We start from the raw sequence: 6598 nt of genomic DNA on the forward strand, positions 1-6598 counted from the left end.
AACACAAAAACGGGCAAATGGAACACTGTCCGAGACGATGCAGACCCCACATGGATGGAATCACGTCCCTTTTCTGTGGACCGGACAGGTTTTATATTGTGTTAGTATACCCCAGCATTTTGCGGTCGAAAAAAACACAATTGGACTGCAACTGGTGAGATGGTAAATGTGTAAAGACCACATTTGTGTCCAAAACTGTGGCAAAAACCTGTATTTTTTCCCAGTGTGGCTTATACCTGTAGTATTTGAATACACCCTAAGGCCTAGTTCACACAAACATATGGATCCGTTTTTGAGTTCCGTTGTGTTTCCGTTTTTCCGTATGGCATATACAGTATACAGTAATTACATAGAAAAAATTGGGCTGGGGATAACATTTTTAATAGATGGTTCAGCAAAAACGGAACGGATACGGAAGACATACGGATGCATTTCCGTATGTGTTCCTGTTTTTTTTTTTTGCGGAACCATTGACTTTAATGGAGCCACGGAACGTGATTTGCGGCCAAATATAGGACATGTTCTATCTTTCAACGGAACGGAGATACGGAAACGGAATGCATACGGAACACATTACGTTTTTTTTGCGGAACCATTGAAATGAATGGTACCGTATACGGAACACAAAAAAACAGCTCGTACACTCGGAAAAAAAAACGTTAGTGTTAACTAGGCCTAAGTCCTTATTCACACGTCTGTGTTCCACGGACGAGGGCTGTACATGTTCTCCACGGACAACACACTTACCCATTCATTTTAATGTATGTATTCACACATCAGTGATTTTAGCACGGATCCATCACGCCCATTATAGTCTATGGGTCCCGTGAACTCCACGGATGCCATCCATGTTTCACTGATCATTAGAAAGAGATGATTTGAAACTTCTCAGCTGTTCAGTGTCAGGGAAACACGGACGATGCCAAAAAACGGACACTCCTTCACGGATGCATCACTGACCACTTTTTCACAGATTTCATCACAGAATCCACACTATGATTTTTTTTTTTTCTTTTTTCCACGCACATTTTAAAAACCAGGCCAAGAAAGGACATGTTCCTTCCAGAACGGGGCTCATCCATTGTCGTGACAAACAAACCTGCAGGGTCAACCTTGGATTTCTGCAGCAGATTTTTCTCACCCTTAGGCCTCCTGCACACGGCCGTTTTTTTTTCCCGTTTACTGGCCGTTTTTTGCGTTCCGTATACGGAACCATTCATTTCAATGGTTCCGTAAAAAAAAACAGAATGTACTCCGTATGCATTCCGTTTCCGTTTTTCCGTTCTGTTTTAACATAGAACATGTCCTATTATTGCCTGCAAATCACGTTCCGTGACTCCATTCAAGTCAATGGGTCCGCAAAAAAAACGGAACACATACGGAAATGCATCCGTATGTCTTCCGTTCCGTTTTTGGCTGAACCATCTATTGAAAATGTTATGCCCAGCCCAATTTTATCTAAGTAATTACTGTATACTGTATATGCCATACGGAAAAACGGAAACAAAAAACGGAACAACGGATCCGTGAAAAACGGACCGCAAAACACTGAAAAAGCCATACGGTCGTGTGTAATAGGCCGTTTCTGTAACGGTCCTATTTATCAGAGTGGTGCTTGCAGAAATTGACATGCCCGGAATCCCATTCAGATTCACCAAATTTAATGTAATTTTTAATTGCAGACATTTCTGCAGCGAATCTGCTGTTTGTGAACATACCCGTGAAGGGACCTGCGCCGTACATGTACGGCGTTGATGGACGTGACTTAAGGACCAGCGCCGTACATGTACAGTGGGCTGATCGGGTGGGTGCAGGAAAACACTGATGCCTGCGTGTTAACCCCTTGTATGCTGCGGCTGCAGTGGCAGGGACCTGATGGCAGAGAAGGCAAGCCCGATGCCTTCCATAGGCATCGTAGCTTGCCTTCTACGGAAGCCTGTGAGATCCAGCCCTTAGGCCTCATTCACACATATGTGGATCTATACGAATGTATTACTGTACAGCAGCATCACGAAGCGCACGGTGTCATAGCAACCAATGACGCCATGCGCTCGTGCACTCAGCAGGCTGGATTTTCACGGACCATGGTCCGTGAAAATCCACGTATGTGTGAATGAGGCCTTAGGCTGGGTCCTCACAGGCAGGCTGTCAGCATAAAAGCTGACAGCCAATGCATTACAATACAGGTTGTATGCCCCCCAAAATAGTACCAATCAAATGTCACCTCATCCCGCAAAAAATTAGCCCCTACATAAAACAATCGAGCAAAAAAAAAAAAATATGGCTCTCAGAACATAGACACTAAAACATGATATTTTTTTTTTTTTTGTTTTAAAAATGCTTTTATTGTGTTAAAAGTGAAAAAAATAAAAAAGTAGAGATATTAGGTATTGCAGTGTCTGTAACAACCAGGTCTATTAAAATAATCTAACCCCTCAGGTGACCACCATAAAAAAATAAAAACGGTGTCAAAAAAGCCTTTTTTTTTTGTCACCTTACATCACAAAAAGTGTGATACCAAGCAATCAAAAAGTCATACGCACCCCCAAAAGTGTACCAATCAAACCGTCAATCTCATCCCGCAAAAAATGAGACCCTACCTAAGACAATCGCCCAAAAAATAAAAAAAAACTATGGCTCTCAGAATATGGAGGCTCTAAAACATGATTTTTTTTTTTGTTTCAAAAATGCTGTTAGTGTAAAACTTAAAGGGGTTATCCCATCTAAGACAGTGGGAGCATATCGCTAGGATATGCTCCCATTGTCTGATAGGTGCGGGTCCCACTTCTGGGACCCGCACCTACAAGGAGAACGGAGCCAGGGAGAGTTGTGGCTGGAGGACCCCGGGTTTCCAGGGGTCCGTCCACCACCAGGCGCAGCTCCCCGCCTCTCCCATTGAAGTGAATAGGAGTGCACCGCGCATGCGCGGCCACCGCTCCCATTCATTTCTATTGGGCCGACGGAAATAGCCGAGGCGGCTCCATAGAAGTGAATGAAGGGCGGCTGTGCATGTGCAGTGCGCCATCCCCTCAACTTTCTCTGCTCCGTTCTCCTTGTAGGTGCGGGTCCCAGAGGTGAGACCCGCACCTATCGGACAATGGGGGCATATCCTAGCGATATGCCCCCATTGTCTAAGATGGGATAACCCCTTTAAATAAATTTAACCACTTAAGGACCACAGGTTTATACCCCCCTAAAGACCAGGCCCTTTTTTACAATTCTGCACTACACTATTTTCACCGTTTATTGCTCGGTCATGCAACTTACCACCCAAATGAATTTTACCTCCTTTTCTTCTCACTAATAGAGCTTTCATTTGGTGGTATTTCATTGCTGCTGACATTTTTACTTTTTTTGTTATTAATCGAAATTTAACGATTTTTTTGCAAAAAAATGACATTTTTCACTTTCAGTTGTAAAATTTTGCAAAAAAAAACGAGATCCATATAGAAATTTTGCTCTAAATTTATAGTTCTACATGTCTTTGATAAAAAAAAAATGTTTGGGTAAAAAAAAAATGGTTTGGGTAAAAGTTATAGCGTTTACAAACTATGGTACAAAAATGTGAATTTCCGCTTTTTGAAGCAGCTCTGACTTTCTGAGCACCTGTCATGTTTCCTGAGGTTCTACAATGGCCAGACAGTACAAACACCCCACAAATGACCCCATTTCGGAAAGTACACACCCTAAGGTATTCGCTGATGGGCATAGTGAGTTCATAGAACTTTTTATTTTTTGTCACAAGTTAGCGGAAAATGATGATTTTTTTTTATTTATTTTTTTTTCTTACAAAGTCTCATATTCCACTAACTTGTGACAAAAAATAAAAACTTCTATGAACTCACTATGCCCATCACGAAATACCTTGGGGTCTCTTCTTTCCAAAATGGGGTCACTTGTGGGGTAGTTATACTGCCCTGGCATTCTAGGGGCCCAAATGTGTGGTAAGGAGTTTGAAATCAAATTCTGTAAAAAATGACCAGTGAAATTCCAAAGGTACTCTTTGGAATGTGGGCCCCTTTGCCCACCTAGGCTGCAAAAAAGTGTCACACATCTGGTATCTACGTACTCAGGAGAAGTTGAGGAATGTGTTTTGGGGTGTCATTTTACATATACCCATGCTGGGTGAGATAAATATCTTGGTCAAATGCCAACTTTGTATAAAAAAATGGGAAAAGTTGTCTTTTGCCAAGATATTTCTCTCACCCAGCATGGGTATATGTAAAATGACACCCCAAAACACATTCCCCACCTTCTCCTGAGTACGGCAATACCAGATGTGTGACACTTTTTTGCAGCCTAGGTGGGCAAAGGGGCCCATATTCCAAAGAGCACCTTTCGGATTTCACAGGTCATTTTTTACAGAATTTGATTTCAAACTCCTTACCACACATTCGGGCCCCTAGAATGCCAGGGCAGTATAACTACCCCACAAGTGACCCCATTTTGGAAAGAAGACACCCCAAGGTATTCCGTGAGGGGCATGGCAAGTTCCTAGAATTTTTTATTTTTTGTCACAAGTTAGTGGAAAATGATGATTTTTTTTTTTTTTTTTTTTTTTTCATACAAAGTCTCATATTCCACTAACTTGTGACAAAAAATAAAAACTTCCATGAACTCACTATGCCCATCAGCGAATACCTGGGGTCTCTTCTTTCCAAAATGGGGTCACTTGTGGGGTAGTTATACTGCCCTGGCATTCTAGGGGCCCGAATGTGTGGTAAGGAGTTTGAAATCAAATTCTGTAAAAAATGACCTGTGAAATCCGAAAGGTGCTCTTTGGAATATGGGCCCCTTTGCCCACCTAGGCTGCAAAAAAGTGTCACACATCTGGTATCTCTGTATTCAGGAGAAGTTGAGGAATGTGTTTTGGGGTGTCTTTTTACATATACCCATGCTGGGTGAGATAAATATCTTGGTCAAATGCCAACTTTGTATAAAAAAATGGGAAAAGTTGTCTTTTGCCAAGATATTTCTCTCACCCAGCAGGGGTATATGTAAAATGACACCCCAAAACACATTCCCCACCTTCTCCTGAGTACGGGGATACCAGATGTGTGACACTTTTTTGCAGCCTAGGTGGGCAAAGGGGCCCATATTCCAAAGAGCACCTTTCGGATTTCACAGGTCATTTTTTACAGAATTTGATTTCAAACTCCTTACCACACATTTGGGCCACTAGAATGCCAGGGCAGTATAACTACCCCACAAGTGACCCCATTTTGGAAAGAAGAGACCCCAAGGTATTCGCTGATGGGCATAGTGAGTTCATGGAAGTTTTTATTTTTTGTCACAAGTTAGTGGAATATGAGACTTTGTATGAAAAAAAAAAAAAAATAAATAAATCAGCATTTTCCACTAACTTGTGACAAAAAATAAAAAATTCTAGGAACTTGCCATGCCCCTCACGGAATACCTTGGGGTGTCTTCTTTCCAAAATGGGGTCACTTGTGGGGTAGTTATACTGCCCTGGCATTTTCCAGGGGCCCTAATGTGTGGTAAGTAGGTAAATGACCTGTGAAATCCTAAAGGTGCTCTTTGGAATATGGGCCCCTTTGCCCACCTAGGCTGCAAAAAAGTGTCACACATGTGGTATCGCCGTATTCAGGAGAAGGTGGGGAATGTGTTTTGGGGTGTCATTTTACATATACCCTTGCTGGGTGAGAGAAATATCTTGGCAAAAGACAACTTTTCCCATTTTTTTATACAAAGTTGGCATTTGACCAAGATATTTCTCTCACCCAGCATGGGTATATGTAAAATGACACCCCAAAACACATTCCCCAACTTCTCCTGAGTACGGCGATACCAGATGTGTGACACTTTATTGCAGCCTAGATGCGCAAAGGTGCCCAAATTCCTTTTAGGAGGGCATTTTTAGACATTTGGATACCAGACTTCTTCTCACGCTTTGGGGCCCCTAGAATGCCAGGGCAGTATAAATACCCCACATGTGACCCCATTTTGGAAAGAAGACACCCCAAGGTATTCAATGAGGGGCATGGCGAGTTCATAGAAATTTTTTTTTTTTTGGCACAAGTTAGCGGAAATTGATATTTTTAATTTTTTTCTCACAAAGTCTCCCGTTCCGCTAACTTGGGACAAAAATTTCAATCTTTCATGGACTCAATATGCCCCTCACGGAATACCTGGGGGTGTCTTCTTTCCGAAATGGGGTCACATGTGGGGTATTTATACTGCCCTGGCATTCTAGGGGCCCTAAAGCGTGAGAAGAAGTCTGGAATATAAATGTCTAAAAATTTTTACGCATTTGGTTTCCGTGAGGGGTATGGTGAGTTCATGTGAGATTTTATTTTTTGACACAAGTTAGTGGAATATGAGACTTTGTAAGAAAAAAAAAATAATAATTCCGCTAACTTGGGCCAAAAAAGTCTGAATGGAGCCTTACAGAGGGGTGATCAATGACAGGGGGGTGATCAATGACAGGGGGGTGATCAATGACAGGGGGGGTGATCAATGACAGGGGGTTGATCAGGGAGTCTATATGGGGTGATAACCACAGTCATTGATCACGCCCGTGTAAGGCTTCATTCAGACGTCCGTATGCGTTTTGCGGATCCGATCCATCTATCAGTGC

Source organism: Bufo bufo, chromosome 7, assembly GCF_905171765.1.
Source record: "Bufo bufo chromosome 7, aBufBuf1.1, whole genome shotgun sequence".
Lineage (NCBI taxonomy): Eukaryota > Metazoa > Chordata > Amphibia > Anura > Bufonidae > Bufo > Bufo bufo.